This window comes from Leucoraja erinacea, chromosome 8 (assembly GCF_028641065.1).
Source record: "Leucoraja erinacea ecotype New England chromosome 8, Leri_hhj_1, whole genome shotgun sequence".
Classification (NCBI taxonomy): Eukaryota; Metazoa; Chordata; class Chondrichthyes; order Rajiformes; family Rajidae; genus Leucoraja; species Leucoraja erinaceus.
Genome location: NC_073384.1, coordinates 38,939,829 through 38,954,968, shown reverse-complemented (window position 1 = coordinate 38,954,968; position 15,140 = coordinate 38,939,829). Strand labels below are relative to the sequence as shown.

Below are 15,140 nucleotides of genomic sequence, written 5' to 3'. Positions count from 1 at the left end.
CACCCCCCTCATCTGTATCCACCTATCCAAGATGGCGCCCAAGCCAGACGACTCTTTGTGCGCTGATCACAGAAGTGGATCTGCACTCACGCATTACAATCGCTCCACTCTTTTAAATCTCTACTCCAACGGCAGCACTTCTTACATTATTCCCTGTATCATGTATCTGTACATTGTAGATGACTTGATTGTAATCACGTTTGTGTTCCTGCTGTCTGGTTGCACGCAACAAAAGCTTTTCACTGTAATTCAGTACACAGGACAGGACACTAAACTAAACTGAACTAAACTAAATGCCCACCAGGCTTTGCCCAGACCCACCCTCTACCAGCTTCCCCCGGCCCCTCCTCTTTGCTTCTTCAGATGAATGGGGTCATGTCTTAGATGCCAAGTGCAACAGATTTCAGCTCAGCCCTGGAGTCCAGTGGGATTTGACTCTAATTTGGTTCGCTGGCCATAAACTAACTCTCATGTTGCAGCTGTTTGGTAGTTCTTTATAGAACAACTGTCGAGCAAACAGTGTGATCCACTTCATCGCTTGTGAGAGTGACAGCTAAATTCAGCCTGAGACAAAGATAACCAAAGAAGCTGAACCTCATCATAACTCCAACTCCTACTATTACTGTAGAGCTTCATGGTAGCGCAGCAGTAGAGTTGCTGTCTTACAGCGCCATAGACCCGGGTCCGATCCTGACTCTGACCTCCAGGTGCTCCAGTTTTCTCCCACATCCCAAAGACGTGCAGATTTGTACGTTAATTGTCGTTTGTAAAATTTCCAGTGGGTCAGGATCAAACCTGGGGGTAGTGTGAATAGAAAAGATAGGCCAGCAAAAAGTAACTGCATGCAACAAACATTCAAACCTCCCAAAATATCTCAATTCCAGGAAGATAATGATGCAACACAGTTTGGGAACTTCCTTTCTGCAACTAAATTGGACACTTTGTGGTCAGTGGTATATTGGACATTCTGTGGTTGGCGACTGAGAATGTTATCATTGTCTTCTTGGTGCCATTCTATTTTTGTGGCTTCTGCTGTGACTGGTGAGGTCACTGTGGGATCTATAATGATGGCCACAGGTGGACCAGACAGTGCTTGGTGGGGCAAGTCAGTGGGTAATTTACAAGGTGGTCGTTTGCACTCCTTCCATTGTTCACCCAGGTCTCGGCATGCTCCCAGCAGAACCCAGGTTCTCAATGCCACCTGCAAACCTCCTCCTCTGCTTTGAGCCTCTGTGGGACAAGGATTCCCACTGACAGCACAGAGGCAGGCCTGAAACACATTGCCAGGGGTGGTGATAGATGCAGATATGTTAAGAGGCTTTTAGATAGGCACATGGAAGCGCAGGTAATATAGGCTTATGGATCATGTGCAGGCAGATTAGATCAGTTTAACTTTGCATCATGTTCGGCACAAACATTGTGGGCCGAAGGGCCTGTTCCTGTGCTGTACTATTCTATGTTATCTTTCTTATACCGTGAGCTCAAATGAGATGACGTTTAGTTTCGTTTGTTTAGAGATACAGAGCAGAAACAGGCCCTTCGGCCCACCTAGTCCGTGGCAAGCGGCGACCCCCACACACTAGCACTATCCTACAAAGCTAAGGACAATTTACAATTTTATCAAGCTCATTTACAAACTCCAATTGACAATTGCAAACTTCACACAGACAGCGCCTGAGGTCAGGATCGACCTGGCTATCGGACAGGTCCACCGTTGATTTTCCGGTACCCTTGGTTCCAGAGTCTTGCTGGATTATTCGTTTATTCGGAACAACAGAGGTCCTGGCCTTGGGGGGCTGAGATACCGGCCCACTAAGTCGGGCATGAGAAGTCAGATATGGCAATGGATCTGCCGGTGCCATCCGGGCCGGAGTTTCAGAGCCCCGGCCACTGGGGGCAAATTCGACCCACCGATTGGTGCGGAAATTCCGATGAGGTCAAGGTTGGTCGCCTCACCCGGCCTAGGCGCCATGTTTTTGGGGGAGACCTCCGGGGGGTGGGGGGAGGGGGGGAGGGATGAGCGCAGGGGTGGATTTCAAGTTCACTCTTGTAATTTTGTCCAGATTAAAGGAGGTGCTGGACCTATATCAGGTACCTGCACCAGCTGCACCACTATGCTACGTCTTTGCTCGCGTTTTGGCTCAGGATCTAATGGAATTGTTCTGCCTCTTCTTTCTCCTGACATAATTTGCTGACATCAGCAGCTTTACCTTGCTCTCAACGGTAGCCGTGCTTTCAGTTAATAAAGCACAACATTTTTTGGAATTCCCTTCATCTATTCTGTCATCCCTTCAGACTCTCGGTTTTAATCACTTCTCCAAATAGCTCCTTTGGCACGTTTGCACTGATTCTGCCCTTGTGCTGCATTTTGCTGACGTTAGATACATTTTATAAGTGAAAGTCACTATCGTGTGTGAGGACATATTTGATATGTTTAAGCAAGAATTAAACTGTTGAATATTGGGCTGTGAAGAAGGGTCTCGACCCAAAATATCACTATCCATGTTCTCCAAAGATGCTGCGTTAATCCACACATTGTGTCTTTTTTTTTTGTAAACCAGCATCACCAGTTCCTTGTGTCGACATTGGGCTGTACATGTTTGTCACCAATTCAGGTTTTTCCTGGGTGAAAAAGCACTGAACGATGCAGATTCTATTCCAAGATGGAGCCTAAGCCAGGCCACTGTGTGCTGATCCCAGCAGTGGATCTGCAATCACGCATTACAATCACTCCACACTTTTAAATCTCTACCCCAACAGCAGCATTTGTTATTTTGACTATGCTCTTCGTAATCTCCTCTCAAATCTGTCGATCTGTACACTGTGCATTGTGATCATGTGTAGTCTTTCCACTGACTGGTTAGCACGCAACAAAAGCAATGAACTAAACTAATCTAAACTATGCTTTTGTAATATATAAACATTGTGTCAGGAGGAAATGTGTTCTTTAGAGGTTTAGATAAAGCAGTAATAAGGGACAAGGCTATGGTGGCACATGGATATATAAGGAATGGAGGGATATCGATTACGCAGAGATTAGTTTAACTTGGTATCATGTTTAGTATGGACATTGAGAGCCACAGGCCCTGTTCCTGTGCTGTACAGTTCTATCCATATGCAAGGGAAATCGTGTTGTCTGATATCCTGTGTTGAGGCTAATTTGTGCCCAAGTATAGGAGTATGTGATTCAACCACTGAAGAAGGGTCCTCTTGTTGAAAAATTGTTGATTTCTCTGTGAATACAAGAAATGCTAAATGTCAGAGAGCAACAGATCAGTGGCATCTTAGCTGAATCTGTTATCTGTTGACTCTTTGAATCTATTGCAAAAAGACAATTTGAAAAGTCTTTGATGTAATTTTCAGGGGTTGATTTGAATTCAGTGTTTAGAATCAAGTTGATCACTAATCTCAGTATGGTAACCTTATCCAACTCCCTCAGTCGTTTAACTATTGCTTACAGTAGATTCAAACTGTTGGAGATACAACGAACCGCAAGTGCTGGTTTACAAAAACGCGAAACATGCTGGAGTAATTCAGTGAGTCAGGCAGCATCTCTGGGGAACATGGATAGGTGATGCTTCCGGTCGGGACCCTTCTTCAGCCTGACGCAAAACATCACCTATCCTTGTTTTCCAGCATTGCTGCCTGACCACTGAGCTACTCCAGCACTTTGTGCCTTTTGTTAATTTTTCTTGGTGAAACTTTCAAACTAAACGCAGATCCACTATGGTATCTGCCTCCACCACCACCACTGGCAGCGCGTTCCAGGCACCCACCACATTATGTGTAAAACAACTTGCCCCGCACGTCTCCTTTATCCTTTAAAACTATGTTTTCATACATTTTTCTGGCATCAGGAATGTATTCTATTGGATTATATTGTCCATTGGAATATTTAAGGAATTATTTTGTAAACAAGTCCATTTTTGTTTGAGTTTAGTTTTACACTACAAGAGTTTTAGAGATACACATAGAAACGGGCCCTTCGGCCCAACGAGTCCATGTTGACCATTGATTACACGTACATTAGTTCTATGATATCGCATTTTTGCATCCTACACAATTTACAGAAGCTAATTAACCTACAAACACATCTTTGGAATGTGGGAGGAAACCAGAGCACCCGGAGAAAACCCACACGGTCACAGGGAGAACATACAAACTCCACACAGACAGCACTACTCAGGTTTGAACCCGGGTCACTGACACTGTGAGGCAGCAGCTCTACACAGATGCGCACACCACTGAGCAAAATAAAATTGTGTTTATAAATTAAACCCAGATAAAAAACATATCTCTGCAGAAATGTGGCCAGTTACGAGCATTAGTGACCATATGTTTCGCAATGACAAGAATACAATTTCCAAGCATTGAAACTGCATGCCTTTTTTTATTTGCTGTATTATATTACTTTAAGCAATATTGTGTAATAATTCAGAATGAAATTTATGCTGCTGTATTCCGCAACTCAATATTGCTCCGTGTTTTATTGGGAGAGAATTAGATTCAAGCTGAAATACAACTTAAAAAAGAGAGGAAAAGTAAGAAAACTAAAAGATCAGAAAGGTGTGAGGAAATGTACTGGGAGATGGACAATCTGAATATCTTGTTGAGTGAAAGGGAAAGTCAGGGACTGTGCAGGGGAAAAAGCAGAGTGTTTTTGAATGAGCTTTCTTTATTTTTTTCCCAGTTCCTCTTTCAAGCTTTTCCCAGTCACATATGTAATGTGGTTGAGAGGGAAACCTGCTCTCATTTCATCACTAATGTCATTCTTACCCATTTGTTCAGGGACATATTTAAGCAGCCACTTTGCCCACAGATCATTCAGATTGGACTTGCTTGTAGTCTGTGCAGTTCATTCCCACAGCTGCTTCTTGTATTGGACATGAGGGTCTGATCTACCCTTAGACTCCATTGAAGTATCCCGTAGTGATCCCACACAAAGCATTTCAGGTGAGTCTTTTTAACCGTGTTTTGAGTTGAATTTAGTTTATTGTCACGTGTAAACAAGGTACAGTGAAAAGCTTTTGTTGCGTGCTAACCAGTCAGCGGAAAGACAATACATGATTACAATCGAGCCATTCACAGTGTGCAGATATGTGATAAAGGGAATAACATGAATAACATTTAGTGCACAATAAAGTCCAGTAAAATCTGATCAAAGATAATTCAAGGGTCTCCAATGAGGTAGGTAGGAGCTCATAACATCTCTCTGGTTGTGTTAGGATGGTTCAGTTACTTGATAACAGCTGGGAAGAAACTGTCCCTGAATCTGGAGGTGTGCGTTTTTGCACTTCTATACCTTTTGCCTGATGGGAGAGGGAAGAAGAGGGAGTGGGCAGGGTGCGACCTGTCCTAGATCATGCTGGTGGCCTTGCCACGGCAGCGTGAAGTGTAATTGGAGTTTTGCAGTAGACGTTTCTTTTACAAGTGATAAAAATGATAGTTGTGGAAGATGAATGACTGTGGGTTCGTTTAGTATGACGAAATACGTGTTTGCTCAATCATCCCAATTAAAGGGCCTGTGCCACTGTACGAGGTAATTCAAGAGCTCTCCCGAGTTAAAAAAAATAATCAAACTTGTGGTAAGCACGTAGAATGTACGTAGCGGGTACGTCGGAGCTCGGGACGTCTCTTACCGGCTCGTGACGCTAACGGCAGGTACTCGGGAAATGTGGTAAGCTCGTGAAGACTCGTGACAATTTTTCAACGTTGAAAAATGTCCATGAGAGCCCCGAGTACCTACGAGCGGCTATTACCGTAATTCTCCAAGTTTGAATCGGGAAACTTGGGAGAACTCTTAAATTAGCTCGTACAGTGGGACAGGGCCATGATCATATTGAATGGGCCAAATGGCCTACACGTGCACCTATTTTCTATGTTTCTATGCACAGTACAGTACAGCACAGGAACAGACACTAACACCCACACCTACAACACAGAGAGTGGCGGGTGCCTGGAACATGCTGCCAGGGGTGTTAGTGGAGGCAGATAATATAATGGCAGTTAAGGGACTTTTGGATAGGTACATGTTTAGTTCAGAGATACAGAGCAGAAACAGGCATTTCGGCTCACCAAGCCTGCACTGACCAACAATCACCATACACTAGTTGTACCCTATAATTTACAGAAGCCAATTCAACTACTACCTTGCACGTCTTTGGAGTGTGGGAGGTAACCGGAGCACCCGGAGAAAACCCATGAGGTCACAGGGAGAATGTGCAAACTCCATACAGATAGCGCCCTTAGTCAGGATGGAACCCAGATCTCTGGCACTTCAAGGCAGCATCTCTACCATCTGCCATCCACATGGATATGCAGGGAATGGAGGGATGTGGATTATGTGCAGGCAGATGATAATTAGTTTTGACATCATATTTGGCACAGATATTGTTGGCCGATAAGTCTATTCCTGTGCTGTACTGTTCTATATTCTGTTTTGGACTACAGAGTTTTGGACCATGTAGATACCCCTTCTCAGCAAAACTTGTCCTTTCAGTCTTGGCTAAGAATATTAAACTGACCAGGTGTGTTCTCAATTTCACTCGGACCTCCATCCCACTTCCATGTCTATTCCGCACTTTCCCCTTCTCTCTACCTTGCACGTTACATCACTCGGCAACACTACCTCTAATACCTGTTCACACAAACTGTCCTTTCACTGTTAGTCATAGAGTCGTACAACACAGAAACGGGTCCTTCATCCCTCTCCCCTCTCCCTTCCCAGTTCTCCCACCAGTCTTACTGTTTCCGACTACATTCCATCTCTGTCCCGCCCACTCCCCTGTCATCAGTCTGAAGAAGGGTCTCGACCCAAAACGTCACCCATTCCTTCTCTCCAGAGATGCTGCCTGTCCCGCTGAGTTACTCCAGCATTTTGTGTCAACCTTCAGCCCAACTTGTCCATATTGACCAAAATGCACAATCTGCTGGTCCCATTTGCCCACATTTTGCATATCTAAATATATTACTAAAGCCAAAGATACTAGAGCGGAGCAAGATAGACCACTCCTGTAAAATCCAATGGACTGACGTGTAATACGCAACAGAGCGTAACTTCCGCCATTTCAGTAAACCCGACCCGACTTCAGTTATGCCTCTTGCAGTGTAATCAGCGTTGCGGGGGAACAGTTTGTGTGGTTTTAAATGGGTTTTTTTTAATTTCTTTTTAAATGCAGTAAACCCTCATCAATTTCCCCATCACTGTCAGCACTGCTATTTGCTGGTCGCTATTTGCTGAAGTAAGTGTGTGTGTGGAAACACAAAAACAGTTTACTCCAGAAACAAAAAGGCTAGAGTAAATCAGCGGATCAGGCAACATATCTGGAGAAAAGGAATAGGTGACATTTCGTGTCGACTGGTCTTCTTCAGACTGACAGTCAAGGGAAAAGGAAACGGGAGTTATAGGCATATCTTCCATTCATTTGTCCTTAGTACCTATATCTCTTGTTCCTCTTTCCCTTGACTCAGTCTGAAGAAGGGTCTCGACTCTAAATGTCACCTATTCCGCTCTTTGATCTTTGATTTTGTCCTTCTGTCTGCATGTTCGCTCGCTCTTGGTGCTGGTGCTTCTCCCCCAGACTCCGCCAAAACACACACACACACACACACACGCACACACGCACACACACGCACACACACACACACACACGCACACGCACACACACACACACACACACACACACACACACACACACACACACGCAGATCGAGACCAGGGGCAGGGCGAAGGATGATATCAAATGGGTCATGGCAGCTATCGAAAAAGTACGGAAATGGTAAGGGGGAAATTTAAAAAAAACATCCGAAGGAAATAGATGATTAACAAAAAAAAGGGGGGTGCGGCGATCGCTCTGTGTCGGAGGAAAGGGGGGGGGGGGGGGTGGGGAAGATGGCTTGAGTTCCTCTTTACCCTGACTGAGTCTGAAGCAAAGATCATAGAGCGGATGATCTTTGCTATAATCTTTGGTACGCTCCGCTTGTAGATGAGGACGCCTTGACAGAAGCCGGTTACGGAAATAGCGCTGACGATTACCCATCACCAACTACAACTTTTTCGCGGAGGGAACCATCTTGCTCCGCTCTATGATCTTTGACTAAAACTCTCATCTTGTTTGTTTCTATGTCTGTCCGGATGATCCTGAAATTACGCCAAAATGGTACATGATAGCGCTGCAATTTTTGGCCCACCATTGTCCTGGGGTGCGGTGTACCATGTTTCGTTCAGATTGATGGTATATTTTACAAGTTATTCACATTTTAAACTTTACAAAATGCAGTTTGAAAAAAATGACTTGAACTTGCACTTGCGGTTAGCAGCGTACAACGTCACAATGGAATCTCATTTACATAAACTGCCCGTCAGCAGTGTTCCACTGGCAGTTAGCCCCGTATGATGTCACAATGGGATCTTATTTATATAAACTACCCGTCAGCAGCGTTCCACCCCACAATTACATCACAATGGGATCTCATTTACATAAAAGAATAAACGCTGTTTTCAAAAACACAGCAGCATTCCATTCAGATTGATGTTACATTTTACAAATTATTCACATTTGAAAAATTCACTTTTCACTTTAACAAATCAAAATTTTCACTTTACAACTTGCTCTGCCCGTTACAATGTAAACAAATGACTGGACTCCCAGTGCAAAGAGAGATTTGTTATATTGTTGTAAGGAGACGGAAGGAGGAGAAATGGTATTTAAACTGTGTTTAGTGGGGGAATAGGATAGGGGAGAGGTGAGGAGTGGGGGAGCAGGGAGATAGAGGGAGAGGAGGGGGTAGGGAGGGGAGGGGTTATGCAGAGAGTGGGGGAGGGGAGGAAGAGAGGGGAAAGAAGAGGGAGGGTGAAGAGGAGGGAGAGGGAGTGCTGGGAGATGAGGGGGAAATGAACCGCACCTGCAAAGTTGGGGGCTATGGGTGAGTGGTGGAATATTGCATTGGGGGAACGGGGCCCAATGGGTCCCACTTGGTCTAGTATCCCTCTAAATCTTTCTTATTCAGTAACTATCCAAAAGATGTTACAGCACCTGCCTCAACTATGTCACCTTACCTTGACCTCTCTTACACCATCATTTAAAAAGTCCTATTAAAATGAAACTAAAAGTAAGTCAAAGATTTTGAAAACAAGACGCCTCGTAGATACTAAGTTATATATTTTAAATTACAATAAACTTGTGTGTTAGCGAAATTCTTAAATTCTCACACATATTACCCAGTCATGAATGTTACTCATATTTTTGCATTATCACTTTCTTATCTCTTGCATGAGTGTACACTTCAGAACTGAATCACCACCTTAAGAAGCAGCTTCTTTGATTTTTTTTTAAATGTTGCCCACATAAAGATAAATGCTCATGGAAAGATCAAAACTTGTTAGGGCTCAGATGATTCTTGTTGTAAACCGCAAAAGGAGTTTACCTTTAAAGTACTTCTGCAGCGGCGCATGTTTATTGGCACAGTGGTTAATGCTGCTGTCTCACAGTTACAGGGGCCCAGGTTTGATTCTGCCTTGGGTTCAGTCTCTATGGAGTTTTGAGCATTCTCTCCATTCCAGCCTTCCACATCCGAGGGGCAAGTTTGTAGGTTGATTAGCAACTTTGTGTTGCCCCCTATTTTAGGTTCCCGGCATAAATAAATAGAAGAGGAATTGATGAGTATGTGAAAAAAATTGTTTTGCATGTGATCCAATCAGATCAGATAATATTATACATAAATGCAGTTAAGCAAACTCAAGAACAATTGATAAATAAGAGGGGAACATGCAGAATGCAAAATATAGTTTCAGCATTGCAGTGCTCCAGTTCCAGAAACAAAATTCAATGTCTACTATGGAGTAGATGTGAATCAGACAAGCTTATGGAAGGACCATTCAGAAGCCTGATAACAGTGGGAAATAATCTTTTGTCTTGAGTCTGGTGGTACGCATTTTCAAGCTTCTGCACCTTCTGCTGGATGGGAGCAGGAGGAAGAAGGAATGATCGGGATGGGACGTCTTTGATTAAGGTGGCTGCCATTCCAAGGCAGTGTGAAGTATAGATGGAGTCAATGGTGGGGCGTTTGTTCTGTACAATTCTTTATTTTGTCTTGCCACTTGTCATTCCTGCAAGCAAAATATACCACCTCATATTTTTCTTCATTAAATTTCATCTGCCACGCCTCTGCCTATTTCACAATCTTGTTTGTATTCCACTGGAGTTTACCTCTTCTTTGCGGTGCTCCCAAACTTTGTGCTATTTACGCATTTAGAAACTATGCCTTGTACCCCAGTTCCACGTCAGTCGCACAATTATTGCAGAGATGCTGCCTGACCCACTGAGTTGCTCCAGCAATTTATGTTTTTTTGTAAACCAGCATCTGAAGAAGTGTCTCTCGACCCTGTAACGTCACCCATTCCTTCTCTCCAGAGATGCTGCCTGTCTCGCTGAGTTACTCCAACTTTTCGTTTCCATCTTCGGTTTAAACCAGCATCTGCAGTTCCTTCTTACACATCTGAAGTTCCTTGTTTCTTCATTTCTGGGGGGGTACATTGGCACAGCGGTAAAGTGGCTGCTTTACAGGGCCAGAGACCCAGGTTCAACCCTGACTATGGGGGCCGTCTCTACGGAGTTTGTACTTTCTCCCTGTGGCCAAGTGGGCTCCAGGTTCCTCCCACATTCTAAAGACGTACAGATTTGTAGGTTAATTTGGCTTCAGGAAAAATTATAAATTGTCCCTAGTGTGTAGGACAGTGCTAGTACGCGGAGATCGCTGGTCAGCAGAATCGGTGGGCCGAAGGGCCTGTTTCCATCCTGTATCTCTAAACTAAATTTTAGGGACGCAGAGGGGCATAAGACCTGTTATTTTGTTTTGTTGCTTTGTTAATAGTTGTTTGTTACTTTATTCATAGGTTTTCCATATCTTACTTGTATTTTGTTTAGTTTAGTTTAGTTTAGAGATACAGCGCGGAAACAGGTCCTTCAGCTCACCGGGACAGCGCCGACCAGCGATCCCGGCACATTAACACTATCCTACACCCACCAGGGACAATTTTTACATTTACCAAGCCAATTAACCTACAAACCTGTACGTCTTTAGATTGTGGGAGGAAACCGAAGATCTCGGAAAAAACCCATGCAGGTCACGGGGAGAACAGACAGCACCCGTAGTCGGGATCAAACCCGGGTCTCCGGCGCTGCATTCACTGTAAGGCAGCAACTCTACCACTGCACCACTGTGACCTTAAAGAAATAGTTCTTGCGCTCTTCAAAAATGTTCTTTTGCCAATCAGTGACCCGAATCCTAGAATCCTGAATCCTCCATATATTTTGTTCCAAGCATGTGGAGTTGTTTGTGTCTCCATTTACGTTAAACTTTGCACCAGTGATTCCCACACAGCTTTAGCTGCTGCAACCAGTTGGCGTCAAATTCTTCCTGAAGTGCACGTTAATATAATGGAGATCCATCAGATCATTTTACATGTTGAGGTCTGCTCGCACATAGCACTAAGCTGGACCACAGTTGCATCTTCTACCACTGTGTGCCTCTTCAGAAAGGGAGGGAGACAGTAAGCAGGAAACCACAAGCCCGTTAGCTTATTGTGTGTCATAAGGAAAAGCTTATAGTATGACACTTTCAAATATTGAAGGCAATCAGTTTAGTTTTATTTATTGTTACACAAAAAAGCTGGAGAAACTCAGCGGGTGCAGCAGCATCTATGGAGCGAAGGAAATAGGCAACGTTTCGGGCTAAAACCCTTCTTCAGTTTTATTTATTATTGTCATGTGTACCAAGGTACAGTAAATAGCTTTTTTTATTGCATGCTATCCAGTTAGTGAAAAGACTATACATGATTACAATCACGCCGTGTACAGATGCAGGATAAAGCTTATAACGTTTAGAGCAAGATAAAGTCCAGTAAATTCTGATTAAAGATAGTTCGAAGGCCTCCAATGAGGTAGGTGGGTTAGGATCGCTTTGCAGTTGGTTCAGTCGTCTGATAACGGCTGGGAAGAAACTGTCCCTGAATCTGGAGGTGTGTGTTTTCAAACTTCTGTACCTATTACCTGATGGGAGAGGGGAGAAGAGGGAGTGTTCGGGGTGAGACTTGATTTTATGCTGGTGGCCTTGCCGAGGCAGCGTGGTGAAGATGGAGTCAATGGAGGGGAGGTTGATTTGTGTAATGGCAAGATTAGACAAGATCAACATGGTTGTTTGAAAGGGAAATCATATTTGACCATTTTTTGATGTTCTCTTTGAAGAGGTAAAATGCATTGGATAAAGGGGAAACGCTGGATATACTTCACTTCAATTTACAGAAGACATTTGAGAAAAAGCTACATCAAAGCTCATTTGTGTAAATTAAGCACTCATTGTGTAGGCGTGTAACTCGTTGGTGGGGATGCAAAGCTGGTAGCAAACAGGAAACAGAGTAAACATAAATGTTTTTGTCTCACTGATTGGCAAAATGTAGGGAGCTACGTGTCAGAGATTAGTTCTAGGCTTTGGTTTAGGGTGTTCTCGCATGTGCCAAGGTACAGTGAAAAGCTTTGTTTTGCATGCTATCCAATTAGATCAGAAATACCATTCATTAGATATAATCAAGTCAAATTCATGTCTATTAGATGGAGTGAAGGGGAATGTACAGAGTGCAGAATATAGTTCTCAACATTGTAGCGCATCAGCTCCACAGAAAAAGTCCCTAGTGGGGTAGGGGTGAATCAGACAGTACCCTAGCTTATGGAAGGACCTTTTCAGAAGCCTGATAACAGAAGGGAAGAAGCTGTTCCTGAGTCTGGTAGTGCGCACTATCAAATCACTGTACTTTTTGCCCGAAGGGAGCTGGGGAGAAGAAGTAATGACTGGGAAGGAACAAGTCTTTTGTCACGTTGGCTGCGTTTCCGAGGCAGCATAGATGGGGAGTCTGGTCTATGAGATGGACTGGGTTACATCTAGAACTCTGCTATTTTGTACGGTCATGAGTAGAGCTGTTCCCAAACCAAGCTGTGATGCAACCTAACAGTATGCTTTCTATCTATGGGGTCTCAGTCTATAACAATGTTCATAAATGACATGGATAAAGTCACCAAAGATTTTGCTGCTAAACTTGATGAAGGCACATAACAATGGGTGGGAGAGTCAGTTGTGAAATGGACATGGAAAGTAGAACAGTACAGCACAGGAACAGGCCCTTCATCCCACAGTAGATTGCCCAACATTATGTCAATTTAATTCCGTCTGCCTGCACATGCTCTGTAGCCCTCTATTCCCTGCCTGTTCATATGTTTGTGTAAATGCCTCTTAAATACTCCTCCTGTACCTGTTTCAAAGCGCGTTCCAGGCACCTAACACTCTCAGTGTGTAAGTAAAGACACCTTGTCTCGTGAAGACACAAAGAACAAGCTTTTGTTTGTGTGCTATCTAGTCAAAGAAAAAACTATACATGAATACAATCAAGCCGTCCAGCGTAAGCAGATAAAGGGTACAACATTTAGTGCAAGATTTAACATTGAAGTCATTACAAATAGTTCAAAAGTCTTCAGTGAGGTAGATGGGAGGTCAGGACCACTATCTAGCTGATGAGAGGACAATTCAGTTGCCTGATAACAGCTGGGAAGAAACTGTCCCTGAATCTGGAGGTATGCCATTTCAAACTTCTGTACCTCATGCCTGATGGGAGAGGGGAGAAGAGTGAATGATTGGGGTGAGACTGGTCCTTGATTATGCTGGCAGCCTAGCCAAGGCAGCGTGAAATCTAGATGGAGTCAATGGAAGGGAGTTTGTTTTGAGTGATGGTCTGGGCTACGTCCAAAACCCGGCACAGTGACGGAGCGGTAGAGTTGCTGCCTTTTATAGGGCCAGAGACCCGGGTACGATGCTGACTAAATGTGCTGTCTGTGTGGAGTTTGCTCATTCTCCTTGTGTGGGTTTTCTCTGCGCTGGTTTCCTCCCAAATTGGTTTGAGTCTGTAGTTACATAAAGGATTTTATTCTCTCAGCGATAAGGTGAGTTTTAAAACAATCTGGTGGTTTATAGTTATGGTACAATAGTTAATAGTTCAGAAGTTCTAGGAGAAGAATTAGGCCATTTGGCCCACCAAGTCTACTCCGCCATTCAATCATGGCTGATCTATCTTTCCCTCTCAACCTCATTCTCCTGCCATCTCCCATAACCTCATATTAATAATCATCCATATCCAATGACTTGACAGTCATTTGTGGCAATGAATTACACAGATTCACCACCCTCTGACTGAAGAAATTCCTCCTCATCTCCTATCTAAAGGTACGTCCCTTTATTCTGAGGCTGTGGCCTCCGGTCCTAGACTCTCCCAATAATGGAAACATCTTCTCCACATCCACTCTATTCCAGTTATGGTGTGATAGTTATGGTAAGAAACATATTATTCCAGGCTCATTAACTGAATTCATTTTCAGATTCATTGGCTACTTTCATGAGATTTGAACTGATTTTTCAGAATTATAATTCCAGTCTTCTGGATTTGTGAATTGTAACCTAACTGTGAGACAACACATGTTGTTAAGATTGTTACAGCAGCAGTTTTGCATAGCACAGTCAGATTTTCTTTTTAGTAGATTGCTGTGTACGATTTGGCAACAAGCATTTGAGAAAGTAGCAAAAATTATTATTCTCGTGTTTTGCCATTTCCTTTCAGTTTGTTACAGTTACTATAATTCTGAAATGCTATCCCCTTTGTATGGGTTTTTTACCATTCTTATCAGGGACTGCCCCTTACTTAATTTTGGAATCTGCACATTCAACGTTAGTTCATAGATCCCGCTGCTGAACTGAACACATTTTGCCTGACCTGGCATATAAAGTTTGTGCATTGTGTCAGCTCTTGAAACGGTAAAGACACCGCCTCTAATTATAGCAAAGTGCAAGTATCTTTGATGCATCTGTCTCCAGTTTAACCACCACAGCCTTCATTAAAAGTTGTAAACCCAGAGACTGTTCAGGAAGTTAAGAAATGATTCATTCTTATTGGCTCAAGGTTTTGGGGTTGGCTATACATATCTGGCAGATTCTCAAAGGACAGAATACACTTCTGGTCTTATTTATGTCGCCCTTCGAGCTAGCATGCGGCAGGTTCTGAAAACAGTCTCCTAATGGTTGCAGCCTCTTTCTAAGGCATG

General features: G+C 43.5%; 1 protein-coding gene across 1 annotated transcript in view; it reads left to right on the top strand.

Annotated features, from left to right (window-relative positions):
• The window catches only part of prkd3 (protein kinase D3), a 268,503-nt gene that overhangs the window by 215,182 nt on the left and 38,181 nt on the right, over nt 1-15,140 (top strand). The gene's annotated exons all lie outside the window — the stretch shown is intronic.